Genomic DNA, 17,439 nt, shown 5'->3' with positions numbered 1-17,439 from the left:
TCACAAAAAAATACAGTTTTATATCTTTATGTTTAAAGCCTGAAATGTGGCAAAAGGTCGCAAAGTTCAAGGGGGCCGAATACTTTCGCAAGGCACTGTATATACAAACAAATACAAAAAATACAAAAGTACACGAGTGGACGAACAAAACACGTCTGCACTGCTACATCATCTTGGATAGACATTTAAAGTACTCCAAAGTTTTTTTCCATCATTCTTTATATCATTGATCTTGGTTTCATAAAGTTTCTTCTTCTTTTTGTTGGGTTTAGTCACATAATTTCTAAATTTGCAATAAGTAAGCCACCCAGATGTGCAGCCAGACTTATTAGCCACTCCTTTTGCCCGATCTTTTTCAACCATACAGTTTTTCAATTCCTCATCAATCCATGGAGCGTTAAGAGTTCTAACAGTCAGTTTATTAACAGGTGCATGTTTATCAGCAATTTCATAAATTCATCAAGTGCAGCGTCTGGATGCTCCTCATTAATCACATCCAACCAATACATATTTTTACATCAGCCACATAAGAGTTACAGCAACATCTTTTGTATGATCACTATTTTAGGCCCAGCTGTTGGAACTTTGGCTTTCATGAATATAGCGACTATAATGGGATCACTGCATTCAATGGATACGATATAGCTTTAGAACAAAGTTCTACAGTATTAGCAAAAATGTGATCGATACACGTAGATGATCTTGTTACTGTAGTGTTTGTAAACACCCTGGTAGGTTGATTAATAACCGAACCCGATTACAGGCACTGGTTACAGTGAGATGCTTCCTCTTGATCAGACAGCTTGATGAAAACCAGTCAATATTCAGGTCCACAAAATGTAGACCTCTCTGTTTACATCACATACACTATCAAGCATTTCACGCATATTATTTAGATACTGACTGTTAGCACTTGGTGGCCTATAGCAACACCCCAAAATAAAAGGCTTTAGATGTGCCAAGTGAACCTGCAACCACAACACTCAATAACACAAAATATCTTCTCTAAGTATTACAGGGATATGGCTCTGAATATATACAGCAACACCTCCCCAATTAGCATTTCTGTCTCTTCTATAAATGTTATATCCTTGTATTGCTACTGATGTATCTTCAAATTAATTATCTAAGTGAGTCTCAGAAATGGCTAATATATGAATGCTATCTGATGTTAGCAAGTTATTGATTTCATGAACCTTATTTCTAAGGCTACATATATTAATATGGGCTATGTTCAGCCCTTTCCTGGGTAGCTTATTAGAGATAATACTGAAAAGAGCAGACAAAGCAAGAGAAAAAAATATACATTCAGCAGTCCATTAATCAATTGGCGTGTGTGTGTGTATCAAATCAAATCAAATGTATTCATATAGCCCTTCGTACATCAGCTGATATCTCAAAGTGCTGTACAGCAACCCAGCCTAAAACCCCAAACAGCAAGCAATGCAGGTGTTGAAGCACGTTGGCTAGGAAAAACTCCCTAGAAAGGCTAAAACCCAGGAAGAAACCTAGAGAGGAACCAGGTTATGAGGGGTGGCCAGTCCTCTTCTGGCTGGGTGGAGATTATAACAGAACATGGCCAAGATGTTCAAATGTTCATAAATGACCAGCATGGTCAAATAATAGGTCTGGGACAGGTAGCATGTCCGGTGAACAGGTCAGGATTCCATAGCCGCAGGCAGAACAGTTGAAACTGGAGCAGCAGCACAGCCAGGTGGACTGGGGACAGCAAGGAGTCATCATGCCAGGTAGTCCTGAGGCATGGTCCTAGGGCTCAGGTCCTCCGAGAGAGAGAAAGAAAGAGAGAATTAGAGAGAGCATACTTAAATTCACACAGGACACCGGATAAGACAGGAGAAGTACTCCAGATATAACAAACTGACCCTAGCCCCTGACACAAACTACTGCAGCATAAATACTGGAGGCTGAGACAGGAGGGGTCAGGAGACACTGTGGCCCCATCCGATGATACCCCCGGACAGGGCCAAACAGGAAGTATATAACCCCACCCACTTTATCTTCAACCACCAACTTACCATCCTGAGACAAGGCCGAGTATAGCCCACAAAGATCTCCGCCATGGCACAACCCAAGGGGGGGCGCCAACCCAGACAGGAAGATCACATCAGTGACTCAACCCACTCAAGTGACGCACCCCTCCTAGGGACGGCATGAAAGAGCACCAGGCAGAGAATCCCAGTGGAAAGAGGGGACCGGCCAGGCAGAGACAGTAAGGGCGGTTCGTTGCTCCAGAGCCTTTCCGTTCACCTTCACACTCCTGGGCCAGACTACACTCAATCATATGACCCACTGAAGAGATGAGTCTTCAGTAAAGACTTAAAGGTTGGGACCGAGTATGCGTCTCTCATAAGGGTAGGCAGACCATTCCATTAAAATGGAGCTCTATAGGAGATATAGCCCTGCCTCCAGCTATTCGCTTAGAAATTCTAGGGACAATTAGGAGGCCTGCGTCTTGTGACCGTAGCGTACGTGTAGGTATGTACGGCAGGACCAAATCAGAGAGATAGGTAGGAGGAAGTCCATGTAATGCTTTGTAGGTTAGCAGTAAAACCTTGAAATCAGCCCTTGCCTTGACAGGAAGCCAGTGTAGGGAGGCTAGCACTGGAGTAATATGATAAAATGTTTTGGTTCAAGTCAGGATTCTAGCAGCCTAACTGACGTTTATTTAGTGCTTTATACGGGTAGCCGGAAAGTAGAGCATTGCAGTAGTCTAACCTAGAAGTAACAAAAGCAAGGATACATTTTTCTGCATAATTTTTGGACAAAAAGTTTCTGATTTTTGCAATGTTACGTAGATGGAAAAAAGCTGTCCTTGAAACAGTCTTGATATGTTCGTCAAAAGAGAGATCAGGGTCCAGAGTAACGCCGAGGTCCTTCACAGTTTTATTTGAGACGACTGTACAACCATTAAGATTAATTGTCAGATTCAACAGAAGATCTCTTTGTTTCTTGGGACCTAGAACAATCTTCTCTGTTTTGTCCGAGTTTAAAAGTAGAAAGTTTGCAGCCATCCACTTCCTTTTGACTGAAACACAGGCTTCTAGCGAGAGCAATTTTGGGGCTTCACCATGTTTCATTGAAATGTACAGCTGTGTGTTTATTTTTATTTTTTTATTTCACCTTTATTTAACCAGGTAGGCTAGTTGAGAACAAGTTCTCATTTACAACTGCGACTTGGCCAAGATAAAGCATAGCAGTGTGGACAGACAACAACACAGAGTTACACATGGAGTAAACAATAAACAAGTCAATAGCACAGTAGAAAAAAATAAAAATAAAGAATAAGTCTATATACATTGTGTGCAAATGGCATGAGGAGGTAGGCAAATAATTACAATTTAGCAGATTAACACTAGAGTGAAATGATCAGATGGTCATGACCAGGTAGAGATACTGGTGTGCAAAAGAGCAGAAAAGTAAATAAATAAAAACAGTATGGGGATGAGGTAGGTAAATTGGGTGGGCTTTTTACCAATGGACTATGTCCAGCTGCAGCGATCGGTTAGCTGCTCAGATAGCAGATGTTTAAAGTTGGTGAGGGAGAAAAAAGTCTCCAACTTCAACGATTTTTGCAATTCGTTCCAGTCAGAGGCAGCAGAGAACTGGAATGAAAGGCATCCAAATGAGGTGTTGGCTTTAGGGATGATCAGTGAGATACACCTGCTGGAGCACGTGTCATCCACATAGCAGTGAAAGTTAACATTATGTTTCCAAATGACAACCCCAAGAGGTAAAATATATAGTGAAAACAATAGTGGTCCTAAAACGGAACCTTGAGGAACACCGAAATGTACAGTTGATTTGTCAGAGGACAAACCATTCACAGAGACAAAGTGATATCTTTCCAACAAATAAGATCTAAACCAGGCCAGAACTTGTCCGTGTAGACCAATTTGGGTTTCCAATCTTTCCAAAAGAATGTGGTGATCAATGGTATCAAAAGCAGCACTAAGGTCTAGGAGCACGAGGACAGATGTAGAGCCTCGGTCTGATGCCATTAAAAGGTAATTTACCACCTTCACAAGTGCAGTCTCAGTGCTATGATGGGGTCTAAAACCAGACTGAAGCATTTCGTTTACATTGTTTGTCTTCAGGAAGGCAGTGAGTTGCTGCTCAACAGCCTTTTCTAAAATGTTTGAGAGGAATGGACGATTCGATATAGGCCGACAGTTTTTTATGTTTTCTGGGTCAAGGTTTGGCTTTTTCAAGAGAGACTTTATTACTGCCAGTGTTAGTGAGTTTGGTACACATCCAGTGGATAGAGTGCCGTTTATTATGTTCAACATAGGAGGGCCAAGCACAGGAAGCAGCTCTTTCAGTAGTTTAGTGTGTGTGTGTGTGTGTGTGTGTGTGTGTGTGTGTGTATGTGTGTGTGTGTGTGTGTGTGTGTGTGTGTGTGTGTGTGTGTGTGTGTGTGTGTGTGTGTGTGTGTGTGTGCTGCGGGGTTGAGGATACAAACCATATGCTTGGTTCTCTCATCCCTTCCAGGCTTCTGGGAGAGAGGGTGGACAATGAGCCTGTCATAGCAGATGTACGCAATGTCCCCATGCGCTCTGGCAGCTTTCATGGCTGGGATCAGTTCTTTCCTCTTCTGGCGCACAGCTTCGGGATAGTCCTCGTTGAAGAATATATATATTGGCTCTTTCCAGAACAGCTACCTTGTCCTTGAACCTCAGGCACTTGACCACTATCAGCCTGGGCCTATCACCTGGGCCGGTGTCCTGTGGACACGCTCCACCTCAAACTTCCTGGAGCACTGTATCCTGCCAAGACTGACTGGACTACCATCAGAGAATGCACCATGGAGAAGGATGAGAACTTGGAAGTGTATTGAAGGGGACTGGAAACCTGTTTCCAATTGTTTTTAAAGAGTCACACACTTCCCAGAGTAGAGTCAACCGTGGAGGCTTGCGTCAATGGTGAATCAGTAATATTTCTTGTTTATACTGGGGCTGCCATGTCTGTCTTTAACTGCAAGGCTATACCAAACCTCCCATGTCTAGTGAAACAGTCAAAACTGTAGGGGCTTCAGGCCTCCCATTCAGAGACATGTAACTATGCCCCTGCCTGTCTTCTTTTCTGAGGAGAAGTGTCAACATCGATTTCTCTACTCTGACCACTGTCCTGTCAATCTGATGGGCAGGGACCTCCTGTGTACACTAGGCATCAACATAACATGTGGCCTAACCGGTTTACCCATTAATCTTGAGGAGGAGGAGGAGGAGGAAGAAGAAGATGGGGAGCAATGATGTGAATGTCAAGAGTTTTGTGACTGGTATTACGCATGGGACGCTGATAATGAGGTGCCTAATATTCTCAATGATTAAAACCCATTGGGGCCACAAGGGCAGTTTCATGTCTAAAGCAGGCTTCCATTGCCCCTCTCATTTTTCACCATTGACAAGAGATCTCCATTATGAGAAACAATGGCTGTGTTCAACATTACAGGATGAGTCAGTGCAGTGTGAGGGTTTATACTGTAGCAGGGATTTCTGTGCCTTACGGGTTAATCTAACCTCTGCACAGAAAGAGCTCTACATGTTTGAGGATAGCATACCACATGTGTCCCTGGCAAAATCAGATAGAGTGGAATGGGTGGATACTGGTATATGGATGAAATGCTTGTTTGATGCTACAGACTGACAGATGCGCCCTGATGGGTCAACTTATTCACCTAGCACATTGACAAGTTCTTACCCACTCAGTTGGGAAATGCCAACTGAGAGGGGTTTTCATGGTGTTGATCAGGTCTCTTTTTCTACCAATATCATGTTGTTGAGTGAAGACTCACCCCCTTTGAGAGGGGTCCCTGAATGCCTATGGGCAAGGGACAAGTATGATTTTTGGAGAATGAAGGGAGCTGATCCAATGGTAGTCACTCCTAAAGATACTAGGCGCCCCTCTAGAGCACAGTTTCACTCAGTTGGGAGGCAATAGCAGGTATTACTCCTGTTCTTGCATTCCTGTTAGCTACTAGTGCTTTAATTCCTTGTCCAGAATAAACCTGAAACACCCCTATCTTGCCGTTAGAAAACCTTCAGGTGATTGGAGATTTGTTCAGGAATTAATCTTAGGGCTAGGCGTCCCGCTAGCGGGACAACTTCCAGTGAAACTGGAGGGCGTGCAATTCAAATAAATAATCATAAAAATGATCTTGCGCCACATCAAAATATTTTTCCACCGGCATAGGTTTCATAAATTCACAAATAGCTATTAAATATTCACTTACTTTTTGACAATCGTCCTCTGATGTGTCATCCAAACGGTCACAGCTATAACATGTAGTGTCGTTTTGTTAGATAAAATCGTTCTTTTTATCTCAAAAAGTATGTTTAGTTAGTGCCATCGATTTGAGTTATCCACTCGTTCAACATGCAGAGAAAGGAATCCAAAAATCTACCCCTAAACGTTGTTTCAACAAGTCAAAATATGTTTCTATTTACTCCTCAGATACCCTAAAATGTAATCAAAGTATAATATTTCTTGCAGAAATAAGTATGTTCAATAAGAAATAGGTGCGTCTTGTCTTCATGGCGCGCCCAAACACAAATTTCTAAGACTGTGTCCCTGTACTAAAACGGGTATTTCTTATTCGTTTTGGACGTTACAAGCCTGAAACCTTGAACATAGACTGCTGACACCATGTCGAAGCCATAGGAATTGCATTCTGGGCGCTAGAATTCAGTATGCCGCTATACTTTCCATTGTAAGAGCATGGTCTCTCAATTTTTTTTTTATTCCGGTTCATTTTCTTTGGATTTTCTCCTACCATATCTATTGTGTTATATTCTCCTACATTATTTTAACATTTCTACAAACTTTAAAGTGTTTTCTTTCCAATGATACTAATTGTATGCATATCCTGGCTTCATGGCCTGAGCAACAGGCAGTTTACTTTGGGCACGTCATTCAGGCGGAAGTTGAGAAAAAAAAGGGGCCTAGCCCTAAGAAGTTTGGCCTGTGAACGCTGCAGTTTTTGCCCGTGCCCCAGTGGTTCCTAATATTACTACTCCGTTGGGGTGGTACTACCCACAGCAGAGGGGTTCTCTGATTGATTTGGCTAATGCGTTTTTCAGTATTCCTATGGCACTAGAATCTCAATGCTGGTTCACCTTCACGTTTCTCAATAAGAGATTTACGTGGACAATGATGCCTACGTGGAATTCCCCGCAATTTTCTCATCAGCTTTAGCGCATTCTGATTCAGTATGTGGATGATTTGTTGTTGTGCTCCAGCTCAATGGAAGCTTGTGAAACTGATACTCGTGCTCTGTTGATATTTCTTGCTGAGAATGGCCACACAGTTCAAAAAAGTTACAGTTGGTTTCACAGACAGTCAAGTATCTCGGTCATGACCTCACTCCCAATGGCAGGCAGCTGGGTACAGAGAGGATACAGGCTATTCTCTCCGTCCCACAGTCAGATACTAAACAACACATGATGTCATTGACTGGAACTATTGGAACAACACATGACGACATTGACTGGACTATTGTAGGGCGTGATTACCTGACTATGCTGTGGTGGTGCAGCTGCTTTCTGACCTTATTCATGGGCACAAAATAGCTATGAATGACAAAATGAAGTGGACACCAGAGGGACTGAGTTCTCTGACCATACTAAAAGAACTCACGACTACTTCTTCCTGTTTGGGGCTCCCTGACCATTCTGTCATCTGTTCTAACACAGGATCATGGAGGAAAGCAGCGCCCTGTTGGGTATTATTCCAAACACCTGGACAGTGTGGCAAGAGGTCTGGTTTGTTGTTTGAGAGCTGTGGCTGCTGCTACTGAAGCTGCGCTGGCTTGTGTATACATTGTTGCCATGTGTGAACTCACTGTACACGTTCCTCATGCTGTACATTCTCTTATTTCACAGGCAAAGACGGCCCATCCAACACCAGCTTGACTGCTCCAATATCAGAATGTTCTTTTGACAATGTCTCATTTGACCCTGAAGAGGTGCACTGTGATAAATCCTGCTACTTTGTTGCCTACTGAGAATGACGGGGAGCCGCACGACAATGTTGCTCTGGTGGAGTTTGTATCTAAACCAAGTTCAGATTTAACTGATGTCCTTTTGCAAAATGCACATTTGGAACTGTTTGTAGATGGCTCTGCTCAGTGTTCTGAGAAAGGAAAACCATTGGTTGCGTATGCGGTTGCTATTGCCTCAACCAAACTGGAAAGTGCTAAATTAGCCTCCCACCTATCTGCTCATGCAGCAGAACTCTTTGCACTCACCAGAGCTTGCATATTAGCTAAAGGCCAGTCTGCTACTATCTACACAGATAGCAGATATGCTTTTGGTGTGGTACATGATTTTGGTACTCTGTGGAAACAGCGCGGCTTTCTGACCTCCTCTGGTAAGACAATATCTCATTCAAAACTTGTTGATAACTAAAGTCTATTTTGCTCCCTTGTGAAGTTGCTGTTTGTAAATGCCTCCCTCATACTAACTATTCTGACCCTGTTTCCAAAGGTAATGCTATGGCTGACTTGGCAGCTAAGGCAGCAGATGTCTCCATGGAGGCCCCTGTGTTAAGATGATTTCACTTCCTGCTCATTACCTTTTCTGTCCCACCAATATCTCTGTCATACAATCCTCTGTAGGTCCTGTTGAGTTGAGGAAGTGGAAAAAACTATGTACATATGATCAGGTGCAGAAACTCTGTCTGGGCCCGGCTGGGCTACCAGTCCTACCACGTTCATGTTTCCTATACTAAGCTAAGTTGTCACATGGTGAGGATCATGTGTCAAAGAAGGGAGTAGTTGATTTTGTAAATACATTTTGGTTTGCACCTGGGTTTTCTGTGTTTGCTGAACAATTTTGTGCAAAATGTGTGATTTGTATGACTAACTAGGGAAGAGGGATTCAAATCAAATCAAATCAAATTTTATTTGTCACATACACATGGTTAGCAGATGTTAATGTGAGTGTAGCGAAATGCTTGTGCTGCTAGTTCCGACAATGCAGTAATAACCAACGAGTAATCTAGCTAACAATTTCAAAACTACTACCTTATACACACAAGTGCAAAGGGATACAGAATATGTACATAAAGATATATGAATGAGTGATGGTACAGAGCAGCATAGGCAAGAGGCAGTAGATGGTATCGAGTACAGTATATACATATGAGATGAGTATGTAAACAAAGTGGCATAGTTTAAAGTGGCTAGTGATACATGTATTACATAAAGATGCAGTAGATGATATAGAGTACAGTATATAGGGTATATATAGGGTATGGGGTATGTAAACATTATATTAAGTAGCATTGTTTAAAGTGGCTAGTGATATATTTTACATCAATTCCCATCAATTCCCATTATTAAAGTGGCTGGAGTTGAGTCAGTGTGTTGGCAGCAGCCACTCAATGTTAGTGGTGGCTGTTTAACAGTCTGATGGCCTTGAGATAGAAGCTGTTTTTCAGTCTCTCGGTCCCAGCTTTGATGCACCTGTACTGACCTCGCCTTCTGGATGGTAACGGTCTGAACAGGCAGTGGCTCAGGTGGTTGTTGCCCTTGATGATCTTTTTGGCATTCCTGTGACATCGGGTGCTGTAGGTGTCATGGAGGGCAGGTAGTTTGCCCCCAGTGATGCGTTGTGCAGACCACACCACCCTCTGGTGAGCCTTGTGGTTGAGGGCAGTGCAGTGACCGTACCAGGCTGTGATACAGCCCGACAGGATGCTCTCGATTGTTCATCTATAAAAGTTTGTCAGAGTTTCGGGTGCCAAGCCAAATTTCTTCAGCCTTCTGAGGTTGAAGCGGCGCTGTTGCACATTCTTCACCACGCTATCTGTGTGGGTGGACCAATTCAGTTTGCCTGTGATGTGTACATCAAGGAACTTAAAACTTTCCACCTTTTCCACTGCTGGTCTTTCGATGTGGGGGTGGGGGGTGGGGGAGTGCCCTCAGCTGTTTCCTGAAGTCCACAATCATCTCCTTTGTTGTGTTGACGTTGATTGAGAGGTTGTTTTCCTGACACCATACTTTTCCTGACACAGTCCCCTCACATCCTCCCTGTAGGCTGTATCGTCGTTGTTGGTAATCAAGCCCACTACTGTTGTGTCATCTGCAAACTTGATGATTGAGTTGGAGGCGTGCATGACCATGCAGTCGTGGGTGAACAGGGTGTACAGGGAGTACAGTAGGGGGTTGAGCATGCACCCTTGTGGGGCCCCAGTGTTTTTCGGTCAGTGAAGTGGAGATGTTGTTTCCTACCTTCACCAAGTTTGTGGGCACACCCCATATACTTAGTGGGGCGGTATCTGCATTCACTATGAATCCCAGACTTTGTGGTTCACAATGAGCTGGAAGTCGAAACGTCCCGATTCTACCAGTTAAATGAAAATGTGCTTTTTCTAGCCTGTGGTTTGGATAAGGTTGATGTTTATGACAAAAACATTATGTTTTTAATATAGTAATGACTATATGCCGTGGCAGAGCCTGGGTGCAATTCCCCTTAATTCCAGTTTGTCGACAAATTGACATATTGGATTCATGTCTCATCTCAAGCAAAAATCTAAGTTAAAGAATAAGACTACATCAAATCAAACTTTATTTAAACTGCATTTTAAGTTTTTGTTTGAGATGGAGATATGAATCCAAAATATTAATTATTAATTTGTAGATAAACAAATTAAAGTGTAAATTAAACGACTGTAAATCATTGGCACGGATGGAACTATCCAAGTAGAATATAAATCTCCTTCAAATGTTGATATTTGATTGCGTTGACAACCGGAAAAAATCTATATTACTTTTGAAATGCAATAAATAGCCAAGTTACCAAATGATACGTTGGATTCATGTCTCCAACTCAACCAAAAATAAAAGTTGGAACAGACTAGGCAACAGATACAGCTCCTTTAAATTTTGATATTTGGTTGCATTGTCACCCAAACACAATTCAATATTACTTTTGTAATACAGTATATAGCCAAAAATGACGGCTATCTTAAAAACGTAACAACTAACGTAACATTTCATCTTAAAATGAGTAACACATCCATAACACATATGTAATCATTAGAAGCATAAAATCAAATCAAATCAAAGTTTATTTGTCACGTGCGCTGAATACAACAGGTACACCTTACAGTGAAATGCTTACTCAAAAATGTTCAAAATGGCATGAATAGGTCTGTGGAGATCTTCACAATTGCTGTAATAATCTGTGCAGGCTCTCAAACGGCATTGATCACATGTAGCATATACTTTTAATGTAATCGCAACTGCAATCCAGGTAATTTGGTTCTGCTATTAGATGATGCACAGTGATAATACAATCTGTTTTATAAATACATTTAATGTCTGACATTGTATTCCCATTTGAACTTTGCTCTGCTTTTAGATGGTTGAAACCAAAGTGATAGACATTGGATATTCAACTAACTTTTGGCCGTCTTTTTGAGTGGGTGAATTTTGGTTGTAATCTCAAAGTGTCACGGTCGTCCTCCTCTTCATCTGAAGAGGAGAGGCGAGATGGATCGGAAGACCAAAATGCGGCGTGGTAAGTGTCCATGGTAAATCTTTAATCAAGAAAGACTGAACACTATACAAACGAGTAACAAAAACAATAAACCAAATTCGACCGTGAAGCTACAAAATGAGACCTGTGCTGAAACAAGCCATCAACATAGACAATCACCCACAAACAAACAGTGCAACCCAGGCTACCTAAGTATGATTCTCAATCAGAGACAACTAATGACACCTGCCTCTGATTGAGAACCATACTAGGCCGAAAACATAGAAATGCCCCAAAACATAGAAAAACAAACATAGACTGCCCACCCAACTCACGCCCTGACCATACTAAATAAATACAAAACAACGGAAATAAAGGTCAGAACGTGACACAAAGATCAAGGTCTCAACCATATATTACCCAATTATCCACGTTGAAATTATGTAGTGTGCCCAGCTGGTAATTTTTGGCATCACTAAAAACAAAAAATCATTTGGAAATCAACAGCAGAAACTACATGATCATTGTTGCTAGGCTACCAGTTACAGTGCTTTTAGTTTATAGGTTTGCAACCGCATTTATCCAGAGGGAATACAGAAAATAAAGTGTCTGAAAGAATGATGTGGATTTATTATTCGTCAAAATATTGAGCATGTCCTCAAAACTTAAATAAGCATAAGTAATTGTCCTTATTTAGCATATCAAAATGCTTATCAAGATCCTGATATGGACCTCAGCTAAGAGCATATTATGCATTGTATGTGCTGAGAACATATAGTATGTAGGCCTAATATCGGTATTTGTCATCATATGTCCACATGACCCTATCTCAGGATACCTACATATCCGGCCACACCATGTATGATGTCCAGATAGAATCCAAAAAGTATACGTGTATGAAAGATCAAAAAGCATATCAAGATCTGGATATGAACCTCAGCCAAGAGATGCATATCTGGACAATATAGCTTCCTATCTTGAATGTGCTGAGAAATACAGATATGCTATGTACTGTATACAGTCAGTGTTTGTCAACATGAAGACAGAAAATAGGATGTCACATACCTCAGGATGTCGAATGACTCCATATCTGGCTATAGGAAATGTCTATGTGTGATATGGAGTAATGTTTAAAAGACACATCTGGATTCACATTGTCAGGATATGGTGCATATGAAGGAATCTCCAAATATTAATTGGAAATGGTCTGTATTCTCTAGAATATAAAAAAATGTGTCATGTAGAGATATCCCCTTATATGGACCCTTTTCCCTAGCTGTTGTTTTACTATTTTTATTATAATTTTTTCAACTCTGCATCGTTGGGAAGGGCTCGTCAGCAAGCATTTTAAGGTAATGTATTCGGCGCATGTGACTCATACAATTTGATGAATTGAAAATGGTCTAAAAGTAACTTTACATGTTAGAGCACATGTGAGTGCCATGGCACCTGTGTATGAGCGTTGTGAAGGTTGGGGTGTGTTTGGAATGCCGATGGTCCCCTTCTTTTCTTAAACGTCCTTCCTAGGGTGAGTAACCTGCCTGGCACACAATACAGTCCTAATCACAGTGTGTGTGTGTGTGTGTGTGCGTGCGTGCGTGCGTGCGCGTTGTTCCCTCAGCCCTCTTCCTGCAGATTACTGGCAGGCCTTGCGTAAACAGAAAGGGAAGGAAGGAACGTTTTGTGTTTTGGCCCCTTTTTCTACCTTCTCTACCTCTCACTAGCATTATTGGCGCTGTAATGTAGTGAACATTATGCCATAATCTACTCCATGTTATTGTACTGTGGAATTCAGTTCCATGTTTTACAGTAGCCAGACAGTGGGAGTGATATGACATGTGACCCATGTAATGCCAGCATACTTCTGAGGAAAGTTAAACTAAAGTATACAAATGCCCCGATGTCAGTTCTTATAAACATAAGCAATCTAAACAGTGGGACGTTACAATTGGCAACGAGTGAAACGCACAAGTGAAGAAGGCAATTTACAAGACAAACTACGTGCCTACTGTATGTGAGTAAACGCAGATAGCAACAACAGCTTAGCTAACGCCGGAATCAGCTAGCTAACATCGTACTTTACGGTACAATACCACAATGGCTAGTTTACCGAAATTTCTGATGTTTGATGTGCACACAGAACCCAGCTCAATCGCTTGAGGTGGGAAAAATAGATCAACAGATTAAACAATTGTCTAGTGGCATTAGACATCGCAGATAACACACAGAGAAGGGCATTACTGTTACACTATACAGGGTCAGATGTGTATGATATATTTGACACACTGCAAGATACCGGAGCAGCTGATGACTATGATACAACTGTAGCCAAGCTCAATGCATATTTCTGTCCAAAAGTCAACACAGAATATGAAACCTACATTTTCAGACAAGCAAGACAGAATAAAAATGAAACCTCCGACGATAATAGAATAGAATGTTGTTCATGTTGTACCTAACAATTAACTGTATTATACCTACATGGGAACAGACAGCACTTCATTTTACAGCCCTACTACAACAAACATACAGCACATGATAACTAAAGGTAAAGTACATAGAAACTACGGGAGAGAATATCAACACAAGAGGATGACTTGAAGGTATTTTGATAAATGACCATGTATGTATGTATCTTAGGTATTGCTTTGAAAAGACACTGGTTGTGTTTATGTATTTACTTAGTACAGTAATAAGGTGAATCTTACTTGTACTTACCTTTGGGACTAAAATGTGCTACCATATAATTACATTTTGTGACTTTGTATATTCCTTGGCGATACATTGAAAGATTAACGGAACTAGGTAGTTGCATAGTAATAAACTGGAACTTTACATAGTAAAGTCCCAGTTTCATTCCTGTGTCAAGCATGAAATTAACAACATATATAATTTGTATATAATTTGTACTTACACCTTTCTTCTTTGTAATTATCTATATAATAACATTTTGTTATTTGTATTAACTAATTAAGTATATAGTACTTAGTTGCTTTGTTCCCAGTAGGTAAACGTAGGACAGAACTGTTTCAAAACTGTTTGTTTTTTTACTGCGTATTTACTTTTTGTTACTACATTACAGAGTAATTACCTGAATACATTTTTTTATTTGTATTTACTAATTTAGCATACAGTACTTACCTGCTTGGTTCCTAGTAAGTAAATGTACGATTAAATTGTTCCTATGTATTTCTTACTGCGTATTTACTTTTTGTTACTACATAATGATGAAACGAGAGAGCTGAGATAGCAATGTCTGTAAGATTAGAATGTTCCTGCTATGCAGCGTTCAAACTTAGATATCAGTGTGATTTTTATTTTGCGGCTTTGAAAGGTCTAAGTTTCACAGCGATAAGTCCTTGGCATCATTTTCTTATATCAAGAATTCTGATGTAATCAAAAAATTGCTTTTGTATCCCCTTTCATATATGCATCTGTAACCGTGGCGAAATCAAACCGCATTATTGGATAACATAAATGTTTCATATTTAAAAGCTGTTTAAATTGTGAGCCATCCGTTTAAATCTGTCGAAGTTAGTTTATTATTATTACTGGCTGCTCTCCCTGTTACTGACAGCACAGACATTCACATTTAGATGCACAATCAACACCATGTTATTGAAGCAAAAGCATATTTGATTATCACAGGAATGGGAACTTCATGTTTAACTATTTATGACTGAGGGCTCTGTTCAATTTTAATTAACCATACAACATTCTTCCTGTGCAGCAAACTCACTCATTATGTTTCTTTGTGTTTCACTTTGTAAACATTGTCTTTTCGATTGTTTGAATCCTAAATGTACAATGCGCACCAGAATAATGTTTTTCTACTGGTATGGCCTTGCAGGTTTGGTTGAACTGATTCCAACAATTATATAGAGGAAAGACCCTTACCAAAGCGCTATTACCTCCATTAGTTGTAATGCTATTGTCTATTTGCCAACACACAGCATCACAAATCAGCCTCCCATTTCTATAGAGATGCAGATTGTAGTGTTGACTACTGTATGTGCACTGCTGCTCCATATTCACACACACACACACACAAGGGACAATTTAGCCCATTCAGCACAACTAAAATCTACCCTGAACAACTGTTCAAGCTGAGAAGGAATGGATGAACACATTGAAAGACAATCTGCATCCTTCAACTGTTTTTCTTTCAGCCATTCCCTAATTCAAGAACACATTATGTTTTGTATTGTGTGTTGGCAGCAAGACATCATCTCGAGACTGCTTTTTCTCTTCTACTCTAATGTAGTTGCTTTTGAAGATCCTAAATGGGATTGGCTATTGTAGAGCATAATACAAGATGGCATCAATTTCTTCTAGAAATTTTAAGGGAAGAGATTAACATTTTATACTGGAAGATATCTTAGTAATGAGTGTATTGAGCTCCAAGCTGTTGATTATACAAGCATGTAATTTATGTCTTTGCAAGTATATTATCTTTTAATAAGATATTTTTTATTGTTTACTGTATCATGTGGCAATCAAACACTGTAATTGTGCATCATTTGCTAGGTAGTCAAGGCCATCAAGCCATTTGCATGCGTCATCAACCCTCAAGGGGCAATCATTTACTGTTTATATTGACAGAGAAGTCACAGCCTAGCCCTGGTGCAGTCTATTGTTATTCAACTGGACTAATTTACTATTCTTGGATTTTTAAAGATGCATTAAACAGTTGATTTTAATCATCAAGTGAATCATTTGTTTCTGTGCTAAACCTTTTTGTTGTTCTATTTAGTGATAGGTACAGGTCATTTTTTACATCTTTACTGCTCATTTAGAGAATTAGATATGCTTCAAACTTGATAGGAGTGTGGGTCTCGTAGAAACCATGAACTCGTGTTCATTGCAATACAAACACATTTTACGACTCACGTTGAAACAGAAACTCACACTAACAATACTGGAACAATTTAAACACATTGCTCTTTTACATATAATTAGATAACATCTGTCAGTTTTTATAGTGCTGTCATGACAACTGGGGGGTACACCAACCAAATAAAAGGTCAGTGGGAATGTCATGATGTTTTCTTGTGGTGACCGTCGTGTCACTACGCCAGCAGGACTGGAGTGACCCTAACCACAGTTTGCATAGTCCCTCAAGGGAAGTGGAGATAAAAGTGAAGGTTGCTGATTTATTTTGGTAGTTCATTATGCACAGTATTTTACACTCTGCCGAAGAACCAGCTCAATTCTTCTTACTGCAAACAGTAAGGGAGACAGAGAAATAGAGGGGAAATATTTATCATTCTCACAAGATACATAGGCTTGGGCTAGTACACCATCATGCATGATACACTCCATTGTGGTATTACAATGCTCAATGCATGAAATATATCTGGCTGTATCACATGACCCCTAAATCACGAACTTCCAACCAATCCAAATCTATCATTCCTAAAACTTGTCCCCAACGTCCCATTTCCTCTCCTCTGATGCCTCCTGGAATGTAAAGACATCCCTGGGTCGGATTACAGCGGTAGAACGCCTTATCACTCACCATATGACATGTTTGTTCCTCAAACTTTATTGTTTGGTTACAGAGCCCAAGGTTGATGGGAAAGAGCCTGTGTTTCCGTTTTATCTTTGTCCCGAGTCCTTCTCACTGAAATCTGCATCATTCGATCTCCCTCTTATAGATCCCCGGCTCCTATCTCTCCAGATTAAAACAACTGATGGCTCCTCCAGCAGCATGTTATTGAGAGGAGAGGGCCTTTGGAGGAGGGGAAGAGAGGAGGGAGGGAGGAGGGGCTTCCTCTATAGGGCTCTGGTGACAGAACAGAGAAAGAGAGAGCTCCATGTATCCTGATAGAGACGATAAAAAAGGGGTGCAATGTTGGGAAGGATTCCCTTCTTCTCCTCTTGGACCACCAGCTCTTTGGCAGCAATAAGATGGATGTGTAAGATTAGAGGAAGGAGAAGT

General features: G+C 40.8%; 1 long non-coding RNA gene across 1 annotated transcript; it reads right to left on the bottom strand.

Annotated features, from left to right (window-relative positions):
- Positions 1 to 401: 401 nt before the first annotated feature.
- LOC149983218 (uncharacterized) lies at positions 402 to 17,131 on the bottom strand. Its single transcript, XR_016495948.1, has 2 exons — positions 17,017 to 17,131; positions 402 to 1,781 (listed from the first exon to the last, which is right to left on the bottom strand). It is a non-coding gene; the product is annotated as an uncharacterized LOC149983218 (long non-coding RNA).
- Between the last annotated feature and the right edge of the window lie 308 nt (positions 17,132 to 17,439).

This window comes from Oncorhynchus mykiss, chromosome 5, assembly GCF_057628025.1.
Source record: "Oncorhynchus mykiss isolate SJ-2025 chromosome 5, ASM5762802v1, whole genome shotgun sequence".
NCBI classification, from domain to species: domain Eukaryota; kingdom Metazoa; phylum Chordata; class Actinopteri; order Salmoniformes; family Salmonidae; genus Oncorhynchus; species Oncorhynchus mykiss.
Note: the sequence above shows the minus strand (reverse complement) of the source record. Positions and strands in the feature narration are given on the sequence as shown.